This window comes from Macaca nemestrina, chromosome 15 (genome assembly GCF_043159975.1).
Source record: "Macaca nemestrina isolate mMacNem1 chromosome 15, mMacNem.hap1, whole genome shotgun sequence".
Taxonomy (NCBI): Eukaryota; Metazoa; Chordata; class Mammalia; order Primates; family Cercopithecidae; genus Macaca; species Macaca nemestrina.
In genome coordinates, this window is record NC_092139.1 from 41889921 (window position 1) to 41911538 (window position 21618).

General features: G+C 38.2%; 1 protein-coding gene across 2 annotated transcripts in view; it reads left to right on the forward strand.

The window, feature by feature from the left end:
* The window catches only part of LOC105481533 (phospholipase C beta 1), a 748575-nt gene that overhangs the window by 80641 nt on the left and 646316 nt on the right, over positions 1 to 21618 (forward strand). The window lies entirely within an intron of this gene.

The following is a 21618-nucleotide window of genomic DNA, read 5'->3' on the forward strand; positions in this document are numbered from 1 at the left end:
ATTTCAAGACCTAATGTCACCTCATTCTTTTCTCAAGTGATAATATCCTTTGATGTGGCCTGTGAGTTGCCCATAAGCAATCGTGGAGTTTGGGATGATAGTTTCGGGGGTGTGTGCTATTTTGCTTTTGGTTTTTTTTTTTACTTTCAAATATAAAAAGGATCTAAGTGCTACTCCCAAAGATATTTGGGGGCACTGTTTGCACTTTCTTGTTTGAGGTGTTGTGGCTGTGGTGGGCAAGATAGAGAAAAGGCCAAACTAAATGGAAAATGGTGCAGTTATTGCTGAAATACATTTCCCACCATGTAATTCCTTTGTGTGCTACTGGCTGAAAAAGTCCTTTTCCTTCTCAGCTCCACAGCTCCTTTTTCAGGACAGAGTCTGATTTACATAGATAGGCTGAATGCAGAAGCTGTGTGTTTACCATGTGAATTTGAGGCCACTGAGAAAATTATTTTGTTTTTCTGATCTCTTGACCTTCTGAAAGCTCCCATCAGACCCTTCTCCTCCCACCTTCCACCACACTATAAATAAAAGCCCAACCCATAGGCAACCACTCAGATGCATCTGCTTTTTAAATTTCAGAATCAATTTGTTAATCTCAAAAGGCTGTACAAACCTGAAAACTTAAGTGGCTAACAGAGGAAAAAAAAAAAGTTCAAACAGATTCTTGGAAGACTTTGAAGACAGGATGCTTGGGGAGCATCTTTGTAGTCTGTTGAGGGATTAGAGATGGCAACATCATGTCACCTTGCAAGTCAGAGGACAGCTTTGAATTGCAGCCAATCAGAAGCCATAGTATGTTTTTGGAAGGTGGTGGAGGCCAGTTTTTTCCCTTCAAATAGCTGACATTTCACAGCCCCCGTCCCTCTTGGAGCGTGACAGCCAGAGATTATGCAATTTGTTTGGAATCCTCTCACAACAGTCCTAGTTTGAGGCTAAGGCTAGGTTGTGAACATTTAGAGTTTTTGTGAGTCTTGACAAACCTGTGTTCATTGGGTGCTCTGTGACCATCAGTATTGTTTTGGTTATACAGACCAAGTGTTCTGGGCTCAGATCCAAAACTTGCACAAGTAAATCAGCCTCAGAAGGCAGCCTTAGAGATCTTTGAAAAGTGCTGAAGTAGGGCAAAATATTAGACAATCTGCCATAATTTAAGTTTTATATGTACGTAGATATATTTACATATATATTTAATTCACAGCAGGGAGCAGTACACACATCATAAGAGAGAAATCTACTTTATGCAGAGTTAATTGGATGATACCCTCATTTCATGATACTCACATCATTCAGTAATTCAGTTTTGGGCTTTCTTTATTTCTTTTTATGCTTTTCACTTAAAAAGGCTATTTATATGATGTTGAGGAGTTTGTTAAAATTAGCTGATATTTTAGGATCCTTTTGACATTTTATATGATTATAGGACATGGGGACATAAGTTCAGAAAAATTGGAAGGCTCTCACAGTTGAAGAACTGCCTGCCATATTTGGGAGTCCTTGGCTAAGTTTTATGTAAACTGTATGTTTTTTACTTAGGGAGTCTTTATGACAGAATTGAAAGCACCCATCATACTTTGTACATGGACTTATATTCAAAGAATGAATTTAGCAAAGCTATCGAGCAATATACAATTTTAGGTTAGAGAAAAGACAGAGCATTCAAATGCTGTGGTCCTGGTGGATCTCAGACTGAGTATGAGGCTGCAGGATCCACTCCTGAAGCTAGAAACAAACCTGAATCTGAAACCATGCTGGAATTCTGTAATTCTCTTCCACAAAGCTAAAGTAGAATGTCTTGTGTTCCGTTTTGGTCTCCAGAGTTTATAAAGGACTTCTAAAACAGAGGCAGAGTTCACAGATGAATTTGAGTTTAAAAATATGATTCTAAGTAAAGATAGAAAGTGGGTATGGTTGAGTAGAAATAGAAACCTGATCATGACTCATGGTGTTCACTCAACCAAAGGTAGTTTCCTGGGAAGTAGAAAATCCTTCCCCTCAAAGAGGTCAGAGAAAAGGCCCCACAAATCCTCATATTTAAAGATATCTTACAGGAGTACACAAAAGTTATATAGCACAAGAGGGAGAAATTCAGAGTATTTCTCTCGCTATAGATGAACATAAAAATATTTGACATCTGCAATGGCTATATAGAAACTCAAGTACATGGAGCTCTAAGTCTATTCATTATAGAGCATTCAGAACCCTGAACAGACCAAAACCAAAATGGTGATGACAACCCACTTCTTCGACATGCCACAACTAGTGGCAGATACTTCCTGTTCTCCCCCTGACTGGAGACATTCTCCCAAATGTGTCCTCTTGTGCATGACTCACCAATGAGGTGCTTTGTCACTCTCCTTCTCTATGTGATTTCAATCTCTCTGATGGTGAGTGGGTACTGCGAAGCCTTTGTCCACCTCTCCTAAACCTTGTTTTAAATGCACTTTACTGAAGTTGACATTTCCCCAGTTGTTCCTTATTCACATCTCCTTTGTAAAGCATCTGAAACCTTGACACAGAAGCCAAAGTGTGTTACAGTTTTGAGTAAAGACCCCATTAAATATGAAGAGTCTAGGGCTAATGGATCTCTAACCCTAGAGGATCTCTGCAACAAGTGCAGTGAAAAGGTGGGGTCAGAGCCTCAGGAAATGGTAGAGTTGAAGGCCAAGATCTGCTGATTGATTACTTCACAGAGAAGAAAGCTCAAGAAGAAACCAAGGGCCTGAATGAAGAAGAAAGAAAAGAGATGAGATGGAGTACCCCATCTATCCCTGAGGATGGAAGGAGGGAGGACAGAGGAAGAGAAGCACAGAGGCTTCCAGGTGGAGAGAAAGGTGTAGCTGTTCAATAATCTGATGAAAGTAATAGGAAGGAATTTGTGACTGTGATATTAGTGACCTTGAACTTCTTACCAAAGGAAGAAATGCAGTGTGATTTTTCCAGTAGGATGATGCATAGAGTTGAAGGTCTTGAGGAGAGTTGTAAAGGAATGATGCTATAGTTTGAATGTGTCCTCCAAAGTTTATGTACGTTGGAAGTTTAATTACCAGTGCAACAATGTTGGCTTTTCAGAGGTGACTAGGTCATGCATGCTCTTCCCTTATGAGTGAATCAATGCCATTATTGCAGGAGTTGGATAATTATTGCGGAAGTGGGTTCCTGATTAAAAGGATGAGTCTGGCTCCTTTATTCTCTTGTTCTTGCACCCACTTGCACTCTCTTGCCCTTCCCCTTTCCATCAAACAACCCCTTGCCAGATGCAGGCACTTGATCTTGGACTTCCCAGCCTCCAGAACTGTGAGAAACAAAGCTGTGTTTATTATAAATGACCTAGTCTGTGGTATTCTATTATAGCAACCACAGAATGGACTAAGACAGGTGGGCTAACTATTGAACTAAATTTTTGATTCACATTTATTCATCCATCTATCCAGTAATATTCATGCTCTTCATTATATATCCCTTATATATGTTAGGGACATGTACAGTGAACAAGGCAGACGTGTTCCCTGTTTTCATTGGTGGGGAATGCTCTTGCAAGTATGGTTTCTAAAGGGGCAGCATTTTATCCCCTGAGAGAGTATTAGAGATGGGAGTATCTAAAGGTGCTTTGGGTCTTCCCTGCATAATACACATGCTCAGAGTTCAGATAGGTCATAGAGTGAGCAGTGGTACAGCTAACAGTTTTCATTGAACAAACTTGCCTCTTTATCCCCAACTAGTAAGAAGCATTGGTACATGGAAAAGTGTTGAGTCTGGAGCCAGACTGCCTAGTTCAAATTTCAGCTTCCACCACTTACCAGTTCTGTGGCTTTGGGCCAGTGATTTAATTCCTCAGTTACCTCTGATGTACACTGGGAGTAATAATAATACCTACTTCACAGAGCTATTTTGAAGATTAAATAAGTTAGTGTTTATATAAAATGTCTTGGCACATAGTAAACACTCTATAGGTACTGACAAATAAAAATAGGCACCTAGACAAAATCTTGTATGTAAAAGGCAAGAGAGAGCATGAATTACTGGGTCGCAAGGAAGGGGCAATGCTACTCCCTAGAAAATATTTCAGAATTTTGTGGGCATTTTGGTTGTTCCATGGATTGGGGAGTATGGTGGGAAAGGACCAGCACATTCCTGCACAAGTTTCAAATATTCTAGCAGATATTTATGCTGATGAAGAAAAGGCATTTTAAAATGATTTGAACTACATATAATTCCATCTTATATGTAGATGTGTCAGTGTTTTATTGAGCTGTGAATTATAAGTTTCAGAGTTTTATTCTATACTGGATTTCCAGAATTGTGACTGCTTTGTAAATTCAGGGATGATTTCCTTTGTTTTGTTAAGAACATTACCAAGAGTTACTATTTCAGAATGTCTCTGATACACCAGTCCTAGCATTTGAATCCCAATGTAATGCACCTCCATCAATGTGTGACACTCATTGTGGTTCTCCTTATTTGTACAAGCATCTCAAGACTTCACTGTGTTTTCTAGCGAAGCTGTAACCAATCACTAATATATTGAGATGCATATGCTGTTAAAATAACTTGCTTTCCTTTTACGTCTTCATATTTCAATGAGAGTATTATATTGGCTTTTAAGAAATCATATCAGTGTTTAGCTAGATTGCATGATGAATACATTTTGTTTTCTTATACATATTTGTTAGTGGCAGTTTGGGACTGATATTGTTGGGAACCTCTGCTGCAAGCAAAGGCCCTGGGGCAGGTGTCAGTTAGAGTTATGGAGCTTGGATAGTTGTTAGAGGGTGGGATGCTCTCTATAAGGGAAGTACTGATCTCCATAAGGAAAACATTTGTTAAATGGGCAGGAACTGTAACCTGAGGGATTTAGCGTAGACTTAGCTTTCCAAGCTCTGGTTTGTTGATGTAAGATGCTGACAGTTCTCTTTAAACCTTTGTAAACAAGGTGGAAGCTCATGTCTTTCTGATAGAGAGTAGTCACTGCACCTAAACCAACAGCTCAGATTTATGTCCAAATCTATTTACATACTCACGCAATTCTAGAGTTAAGTTCACTTGCTCACACAAATGTGTGTTATTTGACCCGTTTCTCCCCCAAATAAAAGTTACATTATTAGAGGGATAGATAAGAATTTGAATTGTCATATGTTAAAAACTCATTTGTTCACATTGATGCCTTTGATATATTATTATTTATAAATAGTACATGTGGCCCATTTAAGCAATGTGAGGGTTTCATAGTGATTTTTTCTTTTGGATTGCAAACTATTGACAGGTGGGGGGGTCAAGTTTGAATATCTTTGTGCCCTTGTTAACTAAAACAATGCCTAGCATAAAATAAGAATGCAATACATCTTTGACAAATGAATGAGCCCTTATTTGTGGGGTGGTGGATTTTGGAATGTAAATGGAGTTTAAGTTATACATTCTAGATTCTACCTCCTGATCTGTCACTTAACTGAGTTTTGAAGTTTGAGAAATTACTTAAAATCTTGGTATCATCATCCAAAAACTGAGATCGGTATCACATGCCCAGGTTATGTATAACATTTTTAAGGTCAAAAGAGAGAAGTCAGATAAAACCGTTTGAAATCCACAAAGTGCTAATCAAATGCAAGGTTTACTAAATTCCACAAAAACAACAGAATCAGATTACAGTTTATTCAGAGAGAAATGATGCATCCATTAGGGGTTTAGTTGTTTGAATAGTGTTCCCTGCAAATTCACATCCACCTAGAACCTCAGAATGTAACCTTATTTAGAAATATATTTTTTGAAGATAAAATTAGGGAAGATGAGGTTATAGTGGACCAGAGTGGACCCCAAATCCTATGACTGGCATTCTGATAAGAAGAGGAGATGACACCTGGGGGATCACAGAGAAGAAGGCCATGTGATGGCGGAGGCGGAGATTGGGGTGATACAGCTGCAAGCCAGGGAACGCCAAGGACTGCCAGGAGCCACAGAAGCTAGGAAGAGGCAAGGAAGGATTCTTCCCTGGAGCCTAGAGAAGGAACATGGCCCTGCTGACAACTTGAGTTTGGACTTCCAGCTTCTAGAACTGTGAGAGAATAAATTTCTGTCATTCAAAGTCACCCAGTTGGTGATACTTTGTTATGGGAGCCGTAGGAAACTAATACAAGTGATCATCATTTTTTCCTCTTCTGAAGAAAGGGACAGGAACAGAGGTGAAATAATACTTCTGGAAATTTGTCTTGTGTCCTGGCATCAGTACCATTGGTCAAACATTTACAGAAATAGAAGCAGTTAGCCTAAGATTTAAAAGTACTGGCTTTGAGACACAGATGAGATTATGGTTTCATCACTGACAACACTCTGGGAGGTTGGGAATCTTCCACTTCCCACCTGTAAACTCCAAGTGATGATAGCTGTATCCAGTCCATCAGCTGACTTGAAGGTTAAATGAAATCATATATGTAGCTTGAATATATGAGTACATATATCTTGGAATAATACCTTCTCAGTGTTAATGATTATTACTATAGACTAGGTAACTTGAGGCAACCATAGTTCAATTTCAGATAGCTCTAGTTTACAAGACTGTGAGCCAAGAACTTAAAAAAAGAAAGGTGACATTTTTCATTTTGATTCAGGACTCGATCACCTCTTTGTCAGAGCATCTGAATTAGCCATTGTCATCATGATGATGATAACCAAAACTGGTCAGTTAACTTCACTTGGCTGATTTGCATTCTAATTGCAATTTTTTTAAAAAATATACATCTGTTAAGTAACTGCAACTTTTGGACACTATTTAATAAAACCAAGAAATTGAAAGTTAGGAGCTTGAAAAAGTCCTTGAACCTTACAATTTCTTTACAGACTCTGTATGTTTCACAGTAAAGTCAAGGTTTTAAATCTCGGTTATCAAGAGAAAGTTCCAGGCTGGCTCTTTGCCAGTGTGTTTAATTGAGATGAACATGCCAGATTCATCTCTCACACACCATCACTATCACTGCTCTCTCTGAGCTCAGGCTGGGCTCTTCTGTCCCCAATCAATAAATAATTCTTCATTAGGTTTAAAATCTCAAATAGCAACCTAAGTGCATTAACGAAATAGGTATTATAAGAAACATTCAGAGAAGAGAAGTTCAAGGTCAAAACTAAAATTTACACAGAGTTTCAATATTTAAATAGGTTTGAAAACTCCATATTCCATAGCCCTGTACATTTAACTATACTCTTCAAACATTTCTTTGCATAATTACTTATGCCGAATTGAAGCAAAAAGATCAAAATGTTTGGAAATTTAGGTTTCACTTTCCATTATTTTTCCAGGAACTTTTAATAAATGTTTTCAAAACAGCTTTAATACTGTATCTCATCAGGTAGAAATCATGCAACCATAGAGGCTCATTTACCTGCTTCTTGGTTCCATAGTGGTTGTGTGTTAATTACACCTACATACTTTCTGAACCTAACAACACAGTGTTTATAATTTTGCTTCAAATGCTAGTATGTATTTTAAAGAAATTAAGATGGAAAGTCATCTTTAAAAATACCTTATTCACATATTTACCACTATCAGTGCTCGTTATTAATTTCAGAAGTTCCGAGTTTCACTTCTCTTCAGCCTAGCTTACTTTAGCATTTGCCATAGTACAGATCTGCTGGAGAAAAGTTCTCTTTATTTTATTCTGTTTAAAAATATCTCTATTTTTTCCTTCATTTCTAAATGATATTTTTTTCTAGATATAGAATTCTGGGGTAACGTAGTTGTTTCTTTTCAACACGTTTATGATATTTGTCAGCATGTTGTGCCTGTTGTCATTAATCACTCAAATTCATAGTTCAAGTCTAGGTAATATTTGGTATTACTCTAGTGGATTTCAAAATTTTCTCTTTATTTTTGATTTTTAGCACTTATACTATGATGAATGTAAACATGAATTTCTTTGTATTTATTCTACTCATTTTTTGCTGAGTTTCTTCAGTCTGTAAATTCATGTCTTTCACCAAATTTGGCAAAATTTTGTTCATTTCTTCAAATATCTTGTCCCAGTCTCTTTCTTCTCTTCCTTTGGGACTCCAACTACATACTGTTAGACTTTTTTATGTTGCCCTATTTTACATTATTTTTAATAATTTGTTCAATATCTGTCTTCAATATTGTAATCAGATGCAAATAAACTGGCTTCTCAACCTTGATTACGTCAGCCTTCTCTGTGAAATAAATTCAATCCTTTACTATACAGTATTTTTATTCAACAAATGTGTATGTCATCCTTTCTGTAAATGTGTCATGGCAATAGTATTTGATTAGCTAAATTATCATTTTGCTCATGAGTAATTACCTATGTCCATATGTCTACTGCCTGTCTTAAATTAAACAGTTTTGTCCACTTACAGCAAGCAAACTTCCACTGATAGGTAAATGTTCCAACTTTACTGTAGCTTGCAGCAGTTCCTCTGTTAAGTGGAATTCTGTTTCTGCCACAGCATCAATAAGCTTTCCTGTGTATGTCCCATATAAGGACTTGGTTGCATTTCTATTATAGAAGCCATAGTTGCCCTGCTAAGGAGTCTTGCCCTTTCAGGGAATTTGTGCTTCAAATAAACTGCCAAAACCCAGGCCTTCTTTGAACATTTATATTGTCTCACAGCTCTATTTAGAACAGGCTGTAAGATCACTCTGTCCTGAGTAAGACTTGAAGACTCATTTTTGCCATCACATTGGCGAATACCCTGCAAGCCAGTCATTTGGAGGAATCAAAATTGAACAATCAAGCCTGAAGGCTTGATAGAGTCTCAACTTCGACCTTTTAGTTTTTTTTTTCTCTCTCAATCTCTTTATTTCTTAGAAAATAGACAAATGACTGCTTACTATTGATTGTAATGTGTCTCAACTTTTGAAATTCAGCATTAAACTTGTTTTACTGTGCACATTTGCTTTTGTTGAATTAAGTCCAGGTCTCTTCATTTCCCAGGGCAAAAAATCTTGGTTAAATTCCATGGGAAAGGATTGTGTTTTGGGTATGTAAACATCTATCCAAATACTTGTAAAATTCAAAAAGAGCATACATTCTTAAGAGTGACTCAATTCAAACACATGCATGCAGATTAAACGTCTTCTTTAAGGAAGCATATAGTTAATAGTCTTAAAAATTAATTTCCCCAACCTGATTCAAAGAACTTCCATTCTTCCAGAATAAAATATATCTGAAGTTCAAGTAGGATAATTAGCCTCACCCCTACAGTGCTTGCTTGGCGAACAGCAATTATGCTCTAGAAAGCACAAAAAGGATAGAATTAGTAGGTAAATTTTAGTGAGATTTGGCATGTGTGAGGTTAAGGGAATTCTTCAAAGTTGCTTATAAATTTGCATGCAGTTTCAAATTGTTTTCATTTTGAGTTATTTTGGTTAAAAACAGAAACCACATTTTAAACAAGCAGTCTGCTTAATGTAAAATAAACAGGTAACTTAATTTGCACATTTGTTGGGTGCTTGTTTTGGAAATCATTGTGGTAAAATGGAAATAATCACAGAGGCTTCTGAGCCACGTAGATGTGGATTTGAGCCCTGACTTACTAATTCTGTGGCATTGGGTAAGTTTCTGAGCTCTTCTTGGCCACCATATCTTTTTCTATAAATTAGAAATGATTGTATCTATCTTTAAGGGTGGGTTAGAGGGTTAGCAGTTCAGCACTTTTTAATAAGTACTTTGAATTTTGAGAATAGACAAGACCAAAAAATTAAAGTATTTTACTTTTGACTAATAACTTATAGGTTATTAGTCTAATAACTTCAGGTTTTTCATAGTGATCTTGCTGGGTTGAGGCAATTGAGACTCTATTTTGAAATATTTTTTTGTGATGTATACAGCACACATAAAATGCATAAACCATAAATGTTAATGAATTTAATAGTAATAGACACCTATGTAAATCATCACTCAGCATATCAACTTAAAAAAAACTTTTAAATAACTTTTTGATGGTGTTATAACAAAGATATAGAAAAGTGAACAAATCATAAAGTTTATAATTCAAAATAATTTTCACAAACTGAACAACCTCATAACCATTGCCTGATCAAGGAATAAGACATTTCTGGCACCATCCCCCTGCCCACCATGCCACCCCTAGAATCTCTGTGTGTTCTTTCTATTCACTATCCGTCCTCACCAAGGTAGAATATTCTGACTTCCTTTCATTAGATGAGTTTCGCCTGGTTTTGAACTTTATATACACGGAATCACAGTGTGTACTCATTTATATTATGGCTTCTTCAGCTCATTATGCTAGTGGTATTCATTTTTTAACAGTCATTATGGAAAATTTAAAATGTACACAAAGGATGAGAAAGTATAGTGAACCCTAATGTGTCCATCACTTCTTTAAAACCATCCTTAACTCATAAATACTTTGATCTAAACACCGACTTAATTCTCTGCTGTCCCCAAGGCAATGGATTATTTTCCCCAAACATCATATCATTTCATCCATGAATATTTCAGTAAGTGTCTCAGCAAGAAAAGGATTCTTTTTGTCACATCTACGAACTTAACAGTAATTACATGTTTTCAATATCCTGTTTTGGATCAGCATTTCTCCATTGTGTCATAAGGGTTTTTTGGTTTTGTTTTTTCAGTTTTGTTTTTTCTGCAGTTGGATTTTTTACAACGGGGTCTGAATGAAGTGTGAAAATACCTTATTTTAAATGCCTAATTATAAATTGGGGGACTATTCCATTTATATAAACTGAGTCTTTGAGTTCTTTATGTCTTATGTGAAGAAAGAAACATTCTGCATCATGTTGAGGCTTATAGTGTTTTAGAATATTAGAATTTGAGATAATCTTATAGTTGCTTGATATCTTGTGTCCTGGCATACATGGAATCCTCTCTGTGTTTTGAAAGTGAACTTTTAGCTTCACCGACTTTTTCACCTTTGGTATTATAGAGTGTACCTTTTGCTGTTTTTACTCTCTTGATTTACCTGCCAAGTGGCAGGCACAATGGGAAATCTTAGCTCAGCTTATGTAAAGAAATTCATCACTGAGACCTACAACAATTCCTTGAAAGGAACAGAGAAAGCCAAGGTGTTCTCACTTTCAGTTCTCACTTCTGCAATTTGGATGTGACAGTGACTTTAAGGATATAACAATACAGCTGACACGATTAGGTGTTTGTTTAAATGATTTTTCTTTTCAGTTTTATTTTTTTTAAGCTGACCACAGCAAATGTTTGATGTTACCAGTTAAATATCTTGCAGTCTTTTCACGTTTAAACTTTTTCAGCCTTAAGTTCCTGCCTCCTTACCTGTAACATGTACAAGGGTTTTCCTCTCTGTCTCTTCCACCACGGGATGGTGTCTAGGCACATGGGGAAGGCCATCTTGTTCTTGCAGTGGTCACTGGTTGGTTGAGGGCTCTTATACTGTTTAATGTCAAGCCAGGTCTTCTGTGGTTATTGAAAATTACGTGTCTTTTGCAGGTCATTCTCATGCCCCTGTTGATGATCACCTTTCACTGTGAACTCCTGCCCCAACCCCAGACCTACTTCTGTCCACCAATCCTACAGCCTCCCTTGGTACTTGTGTACTCTCTGCTGCTTTCTCTCCACTAGCTGTAGTGTGCTGGACCCAGTGAGGTCACTATTGCCTGGTCACCTCTCTCAGCTTTGCCACTCGACTGTGCCCAGGTCATATTGAGCACACTGCCAGGAGGAAGGTTGAGCTTGGGGGACATGTAGAGAAGCTAGGGGCCTATAGCAATGATTTTATAATTCTTGATCCATAGTGAGATACTTTCCTCATATCTTCTACATTTTCCCTGAAGAAGTTTCCAGAGCCTCTTTATCTCCTTTATATTATAACCTCCTACTTCCTTCTCCATGGCTTGTTTCAGTCTTCTAGGATTGATGCAGTGACTTCCTTTAAATTGACAGGTAATGTGAAATAGTCTAGTTGCCAAATTAAAGGGAAATAAAAAGGAGCAAGGAAAACCAATCTTTTCATTTTTTATTTTTTTTAGACAGAGTCTCACTCTGTCTCCCAGGCTGGAGTGCAGTAGCTCCATCTGGGCTCACTGCAACCTCCACCCTCTGAGTTCCAGCAATTCTCCTGCCTTAGCCTTTCTGAGTAGCTGAGATTACAGGCGCCTGCCACTGAGCCCAGCTACTTTTTTGTACTTTTAGTAGAAACGGGGTTTCACCATCTTGGCCAGGTGGTCTTGAACTCCTGACCTCGTGGTCCACCCTCCTTGGCCTCCCAAAGTGCAGGGACTACATGCCTGAGCCACCGTGCCTGGCCAAGTAAAACTAATTTTTAAAATATTTTTATTTAGCCTAAAACATCTGAAGTATTATCATTTCAACATGTAATCAATATAAAAATTTATTGAGATATTTTACATTCTCCTTGTCTTTTCTTTTTTTGGGAAGGAATGGGTACAGAGTCTTTGGATCCCAGCATGTGTATTTTTCCCTTACAGTACACCTCAGTTTGGACCAGCCACATTGCAAGACTAGAGGCTACCATAATGGACAGAATGAGTCTAGGTCATGCCTGAGGAACCTTCTAGATAATTATAAGAGAAAAACCAAAACAATAAATAAACTCTTAGAATGGTGCGGCTTTGCCTGTCTACCTTAGCATTTCATTAACTCCAGGTGCCTGTTGCCCACTGCCACTTGATAAGTAAAATTTGTCTTCCACTCAACCAGCCAGATTTTTGGTCATAGAAATTAAGCCTCTGGTTTCCTCTTAATCCACCCAACCACATAGCACAGTGCTGACCTCACAGCAAGTACTCTAACCAACCAATCCCTGAATTAAAAACTGATTACAGGCAGCTGCCCGATGCCTTGCCACTTCCACTCTCAGTGAGTCCATTTTATTTGTCTGACAGCAAAGCTCCAATTCTGTTTTCACCCCTACCAACCCACACTTTTGTAAATCGCTTTTTAGTTTAATGTTGAAACAGCCAAGCTTTCAAAATATCATTTCATTATGTACGGGTTGGCAATCAAGAAAGAAAAATTCCCATAGGACTCAAATGAAGCAAATCTAAAAATTTAGGCCTGAAGCTCGGGGATGGTCAATCTGATTTTACTGCTCTCGAGAGTCCACATAAAATATATGGGATTAGCAAACTTTCTGGGAAAACCCACTCAAGGAGAGGACTTACTGATGTATGGATGAAGCAAGAGCGACTGCCAGATTTTATCCAAAAATACATCTAATGATATATGAAAATGATCATTCTGGTTAAAAATATTTTAATGATTTGAACATATCTAAATAAGTTGGCTCTATCCCTCATAAAGTCTAATGACAAACTTTGGAGACTTAAAAAAGTATGAAGAGTAAAAGTCATACTCCGGAGGCTGAGGCAGGAGAATGGCTTGAACCTGCGTGGGGGAGGTTGCAGTGAGCCGTGATTGTGCCACTGCACTCCAACCCTGGCGACAGAAGCGAGACTCCATCTCAAAATAAATAAATAAATAAGATAAAATAAAATAAAATAAAATAAAGTAAAATAAAATAAAATAAAATAAAGATGAATAACAATTGGCCCATACAATTTTTACCCTAGCAAGAGGATGTTTGGCTTAATGACCAGCATTGAGTATTGATAGAAGCACTCACCTCCCCACTACCTCATACACCCACTCAGTCACCAAACTTTATAGAGCACATCTTTTAAATTCCCCTGAAAGCTGCACTTTCCTCTCTGTCCCTGCCATCCATCTATCCATCTGGATTGCTGGAATGCCCTCCTGGCAAGTCTCCTTGCCTTCTCTGTACGTCCCCAACCCCACATTTGTCCTCCAGGCCAGTGTTTCAAACTCTCTGCTTTTTGTTTTGTTTTGTTTTTGAGACCGGGTCCTTCACCTAGGCTGGAGTGCAGTGGCATGACCATAATTACGGCTCGCTGCAGCCTTGACCTCCCTGGCTCAAGTGATTCTCTCACCTTGGCCTCCCACAGAATACTGGAATTGCAGGTGTGCACCACCACGTGCCGCTAATTATTTATTTATTTATTTATTACTTGTAGAGACAGGGTTCATCTTGCTCAGGCTGAACTCTCCACTTGTTTTTCAATTTTTTATTTTTTTAATTGGCATATAATAATTATACATATTTATGAGGTACATAGTGAATTTTGATACATGTCTAGCGATCAAACCAGGGTAATTAGCATATCACCTCAGAAGCTCATCATTTGTTTTGTTGGGAACATTCAAAATCCTGTCTTATACATATTTGAAAGTATATATAATTTTTGACTACAGTCATCCTACATTGCTATGGAACACTAGAACTCGTTCCTTTCAGCTAGCTGTAATTTTGTGTCCTTTAACAAATCCCCCCATGCGCCCTCCCTGCTACCCTTCTCAGCCTCTAGTAGCCACCGTTCTACTCTACTTCTTTTTTTTTTTTTTTTTTGCAATGTGATTTCTATTTTATTTCACAAAGAGATGATGATATTGTACTTTTCAAGAATTCCCCAAACTAAGACCAATATTTTGTTATTGTTCTTCTCTCTTTTTTTTTAAATTTTTTTTTTATTATTATTATACTTTAAGTTCTAGGGTACATGTGCATAACGTGCAGGTTTGTTACATATGTATACTTGTGCCATGTTGCTGTGCTGCACCCATCAACTCGTCAGAACCCATCAACTCGTCATTTACATCAGGTATAACTCCCAATGCAATCCCTCCCCGCTCCCCCCTCCCCATGATAGGCCCCGGTGTGTGATGTCCCCCTTCCCGAGTCTGAGTCCAGGTGATCTCATTGTTCAGTTCCCACCTATGAGTGAGAACATGCGGTGTTTGGTTTTCTGTTCTTGTGATAGTTTGCTAAGAATGATGGTTTCCAGCTGCATCCATGTCCCTACAAAGGACACAAACTCATCGTTTTTTATGGCTGCATAGTATTCCATGGTGTATATGTGCCACATTTTCTTAATCCAGTCTGTCACTGATGGACATTTAGGTTGATTCCAAGTCTTTGCTATTGTGAATAGTGCCACAATAAACATACGTGTGCATGTGTCTTTATAGCAGCATGATTTATAATCCTTTGGGTATATACCCAGTAATGGGATGGCTGGGTCATATGGTACTTCTAGTTCTAGATCCTTGAGGAATCGCCATACTGTTTTCCATAATGGTTGAACTAGTTTACAATCCCACCAACAGTGTAAAGACAAACAGAGAGCCAAATCATGAATGAACTTTCATTCACAATTGCTTCAAAGAGAATAAAATACCTAGGAATCCAACTTACAAGGGATGTAAAGGACCTCTTCAAGGAGAACTACAAACCACTGCTCAGTGAAATAAAAGAGGACACAAACAAATGGAAGAACATACCATGCTCATGGATAGGAAGAATCAATATCATGAAAATGGCCATACTGCCCAAGGTTATTTATAGATTCAATGCCATCCCCATCAAGCTACCAATGAGTTTCTTCACAGAATTGGAAAAAACTGCTTTAAAGTTCATATGGAACCAAAAAAGAGCCCGCATCTCCAAGACAATCCTAAGTCAAAAGAACAAAGCTGGAGGCATCACGCTACCTGACTTCAAACTATACTACAAGGCTACAGTAACCAAAACAGCTTGGTACTGGTACCAAAACAGACATATAGACCAATGGAACAGAACAGAGTCCTCAGAAATAATACCACACATCTACAGCCCTCTGATCTTCGACAAACCTGAGAGAAACAAGAAATGGGGAAAGGATTCCCTATTTAATAAATGGTGCTGGGAAAATTGGCTAGCCATAAGTAGAAAGCTGAAACTGGATCCTTTCCTTACTCCTTATACGAAAATTAATTCAAGATGGATTAGAGACTTAAATGTTAGACCTAATATCATAAAAACCCTAGAGGAAAACCTAGGTAGTACCATTCAGGACATAGGCATGGGCAAAGACTTCATGTCTAAAACACCAAAAGCAACGGCAGCAAAAGCCAAAATTGACAAATGGGATCTAATTAAACTAAAGAGCTTCTGCACAGCAAAAGAAACTACCATCAGAGTGAACAGGCAACCTACAGAATGGGAGAAAATTTTTGCAATCTACTCATCTGACAAAGGGCTAATATCCAGAACCTACAAAGAACTCAAACAAATTTACAAGAAAAAAACAAACAACCCCATCAAAAAGTGGGCAAAGGATATGAACAGACATTTCTCAAAAGAAGACATTCATACAGCCAACAGACACATGAAAAAATGCTCATCTACTCTACTTCTAAGAGATCAACGTTCACGGCTTCCATATGTGAATGAGAACAAGCAGTATTTATCTTTCTATTCCAGGAGAAGAGCAGGCTTTTTCCTGAATACATTGCTGTCCAATATTACTATAAAACATAATACAAATGAATTATTAGAAAAATTAAATGAGAAAAACCCAGGCATGCAAAATATTAAAAAATATTTAAAACATTTTTGAAAAAATTAAAATAATTATTAATTTAAATAGACTAAAATTGCTGTCTCAACTTGCTCTGTAAGTTCCCATATTTACTTTTCAGTTTCTGTACTTATCTGCCTGTGAAATTTTAAAACAGCTTGGTTCATCATTCAGGTAGCACTGATCTAAATCTGCACAGTCCAATACTATAGCCACTACTCACATGCAGATGTTTAAAGTTAAATTTCAATTAGTTTAACTTAAATTCATTAAAAATTCAATTCCTCCATTGCATTAGCCACATTTCAGGTATTCAGTAGCCACATATGGCTACTGATAACTATATTGGACATCACAGATATGGAACATTTCCATCATTGCAGAAAGTTTTATTAGACAGTACTGCTGTAGACCCTTGTTACTTACAGTGTGGTCCATGAGCCAGCAGTTCTTACTTCACATGAAAGCTTTCTAGAAATGAAGAATCTAAGCTGGATGCAGTGGTTCATACTTGTAATCCCAGTACTTTGGGAGGCCAAGGCAGGGGGGTCGCTTGAGGCCAGGAGTTTGAGACCAGCCTGGGCAACGTGGTGAGAGCCCATCTCAAAATAAAATAAAATAAAATAAAATAAAATATTTAGCCACATATGGGGACACACACTTGTAGTCCCAGCTACTTGGGAGGCTGAGGTGGGAGCATCTCTTGAGCCCAGGAGTTTAAGCTGGCAGTGAGTCATGATCACATCACCACACTTCAGCCTGGGCAACAGAGTTGAGACTTTGTAGCAAAACAAAACAAAACAAAACAAAACAAAACAAAAAAACCCTAAAAAACAAAAAACGAAGTAGGCCTAAACCTATTGAAACAGAATGTGCATTTTAATAAGTTTCTTAAATGATCCCTATGTACTTTAAAAGTAGAAGCCCTCCTCTGGGATGTTTCTAGGGCATTCTAAAGTCCAAATCTGATCAGACTATCCTAATAATCCTTTTAAATTGACACATAATATGTGTACATATTTGGGATACATGTGGTTATGGGAGACACCTGATCTTTTGGTACATGCTTAGAATGTGTAATAATCAAATCAGGATATTTAGGATAACCATAACCTTCAACATTTATCTTTTTTATGTGTTTTGGAAACATTTCAAATCTACCTTAGCTATTTTGAAACAAACAATATATACAATGTATCATTGTTAAGTATAGTCCTACTATACCTACTGTGCTGTCCAACATTAGAATTTATTCCTTTTATCTAACTGTATGTATGTACCCACCACTAATCTTTCCATCGCTTTCAAGACCAGCTCTATCTAAAATGGTAGGCATTAGCCACGTATGTCTATTTCAGTTTAAGCTAATTAAACTTAATTTACATTAAGATTAATGTCAATTGAAGTTTAAAAATCATTTAAAGTTCAAAAATTGTTTTCCCAGACCCCCAGTCACATTTCAAGTACTCATTTGTCACATGTGACTGGCGGCTACTGAGTTGGACAGTGTAGATATAGAACATTTTCTTCACTGCAAAAAGTTTGATTGGACATTTTTGATTTAGACTCCAGTTTAACATCCAGAGATCTCATCATCTAGCAGAACTACCCCCTGCCTACCTCTCAAGCCTCCAAACCATGGTGTCCCAGGTTGGCCCTTGTCTCTAACACAAATAAGTTATGTAATTTAGTTCCTATGCACCATCACCCTCATTGTTCCTTCACCTTGACCACTATTTTTCCATTCCCTTCTTTCCATTCACCTCCCCGTAATCTTCAACTAATCTCTGTGTCAAAATTTACCTCATGGTTAGCTGCTCCAGAAAGCTTTTCTAGAAACCATCCCATACTCCAACCCTGCCACGATTTGAATTGTCCCCTTTCATTTCTTAGATAGAGGCCTTTGTATGCATGTATTGCATGCTTTTGCTGTTGATTTATTCTCTCCATTTAGATCAGCATTTCTCAGCCTCAGCACTATCGACATTTGGGGCCAGATAAGATAACTCTTTCTTGGGAAAGTAGACAGCTGTCTTGTGTGTGGTAAAATGTTTAGTCTCATTGCTGACCTCTACTCACTGAATGTTAGTAAGCTCCCCAGTTGTGACCATCAGAAATATATCCGCATATTGCCAAATGTTCCCTGGGGGGCAAAATCACCAATGCATAAGAACCACTACCTTAGACCTATCTGTTCTCTAAGGAGAGCCTTTTGAGGTCTGTGAGACACCTCAAACCATAGCATGGTACATCAGTCCTGCACACAATTGGCACTATGTTGGTATACGTGCTGAATGAATGATTAATTAGGAAATCTGTCGTCAGCAGGTGTTTCCCTTCTTTTTCCTTGCATCCTTTGTTTCTTCTTTCTTTCATTCTGCTTCTTTGCACAGTAAGCAACACATTCCCAAGTCTAATTCTGCTTCTTGAGTGAACCCACTGGTGCAACAGGAGAGCCCTGCAGGGCAGTCGTTGATCATATGTGTCTCCCGTGGCCAGTTGATTTGGTTGGCTGATCCACAGCAGAAGGATAGAGAGAATTATCAGCCTCTTAAACTGAAGACTGGGACTGGGAATGAATCAGATGTAACATCCTCCCTGTGATGGTCAGTTTTATTAGCTATTTTATATATACTGTATATATGTATGTAAAATAGCTGTATCTTATGTAACTATTTTATATAGCTTTTAGCTATGGGTCAGAGTTGCCAGTCTATCAGCTTTTCAGCTAGCTGTCAACACAGGGTTTCAGAATTTGGAAGAAACCTAAAAGATTATGCATTCCAGCAGGGCTTGGTGGTGTGCATCTGTAGTCCCCCCTATTCAGGAGGCTAGGGCAGGAAAATTGCTTGAACCCAGGAGTTCAAGGCTGTAGTGCACCATCATAGTGCCTGTGAAAACTACAGCACTCCAGCCTGTCCAACACAGCAAGAGCACATCTCTTTAAAAAAAGAGAGCAAGCGAGCGAGAGAGAGAAAAGATCATGCTTTCAGACTCCTCATTTTATCTACATCTGGACACTTTCCTTAGGTCCTACTCCAGCCATCATTAACATCTTCAGATAAACATAGAATTTTGAGGTTCCATCATTTATAACCAATCAAATGCAAAGTTATAAGACAGTGATGTTCTTGATATGAAAGCTCTAAGCTCTGATGTCTGCTGCTCTGCTCTTCACTAGTAAGTTCCCTGGCACTAGAGCAGTGTTATAGGATGGTGACCTATTTTAGCTCCACCAAATTTCTCGAGCCAAGTAGAGAAGAACTGGAAGTTCTCTGCCGACCAGGCCTGCAACAGCTTTGGAGTCTGTCATTTGTTTTGCTCTTTTTCTATCTAGAATCCTTTCAGAAGCCTGATCCCCCACTTCGTGCATTCTGAAAGTCTGAGCCTTATACTATTTGTCCTCCTTGCTGGGTACCATTTCTGCCTAGTGGTGCCTGATACATCTTTATATACCTAGCTCTAATTGTCCTAATATTGGCATTCTCTTGTTTTGGACTGGAAGAAAGATGGTTAAGTCCTCTCTCCTTTCTTGATTTAGCACTTCTTACAATGTTTTTCTAGATTTGACCTACCTTTATTCTCTGCAGGCATGGTCCAATACCCTTCTAGCAGCTGGTGCTGGCATTGCAATGTGCATCTGCCACTATGCTATGGGCTGGGCTCTAAGTGGAAATATGTATACATTTTTTCACTGGAAAGTGTCAGCTCCCTCTCTCACTCTAGGAGATGCTTGCCTCAGCCCTGTCACACTCTCGGTCCTAGACAGCTTTCAGCTTCCTCTGTAACACAACCACATGACCAGTTAGATGGATTGAGAGGATGACCACCAAATCACCTGGGATCCTACTAATCACAAAACCATGAAGCTTTGTTACGGCCATTTATTCAATCTCATCAAATATTTATCAAATACCCGCCCTGGGATAGCTCCAGTGGATACAGTAAGATGTCATATTCATCAAGCTGCTGGTCATCTAATGGGAATAATAATGAAGCAAAAACATGATTATTGTACAGCGAGAAATGGATGTACAAAGGGATATGGAACACACATAATGGGGAAATCAGAGAAAGCATATAAGAATGAATCCTTTTTAGTAACAGTGTACTGTATGCCAGCCAAGGTGCTTGTAATTTCTATATAGTTTGCACTTCTGTTTAATGTCTCATAACCACTTGGTGAGGTGGACAGGCCGGCATTCAAAAATAGTGGAAACCCTTTTTAGAAATTGATACTTGGTTGAGTTGATTATTTTTTTCTTTCCTTTACCTTTTCTTGAAATATAAAATGCAGTTAAAAAGGTACAGTGTTCTAAATAGTTCTAAATAGCTCAGTGAGTTTTTACAAGATGAGCACATCCCTGTAAGCAGCAGTCTGATAACCACATTAAGAAACAGGACATTTCTTGCATCCTGGAGATCCTCACATCCCCCTGACTGCACCCTCTTCCCACCACCCTGCTCCCTTCCTGAATTCTGCTGCCTCTCTACCCAAGGCTAATCTCCTGGCTTTAACAGCATAGATAAACTGTGCCTGCTTTATTCTTTACATCAATGAAACATACTCATCTGCTCTTTCTGTGTGTATGTCCACGTTTTTCACTCAACGTGGTGTTTGTGTAAAATTCATCCCACATTGTGGCATGCGATTGTAATTCTCATTGCTGTATAATATTCCATTGTGTGGATGCTCCATTTATCCACCCTACTGTTACGGGTAGTTGGATAGTTTCATTTTTGGATCATAGTTCATAGCGTTGCTATGGGTAGTCTAGTGTTCATATTTTCTTGCACACATGTAAAAATTCCTGCGTGGTATGTGTCTTAGAGTGAAACTGATGAGTTATAGGCATTTTTGGGATTGAAGGTGGAATGGGAAAGAGACGTACACGATCAGCTCACGAGCTGGTGACACTGCTGGTAAAAGGGAGTGCCTATATCCAGCTTTAATAGATACTGCCCAATGGTTTTCCAAAATGGTTTAAAAGTGGTGAGTTTCGAAGAGCATGCAGGAGTTAACCAGAAGGTTAAAGTAATAATAATATAATAATAACAACATCACTAATAAAAGGGAGCAGGGTGGAGTTACAGAAATAGCATTACAGAAATATGCAGTGTATGATTGTCAAATTTGGTTGTTACTGGTTAGCTGGGTGCATGAATTTGCAATCCTGTCATGTGTTCATTTTGCTTATTCTCCCCTGAAATTTCCAGCCACTAAT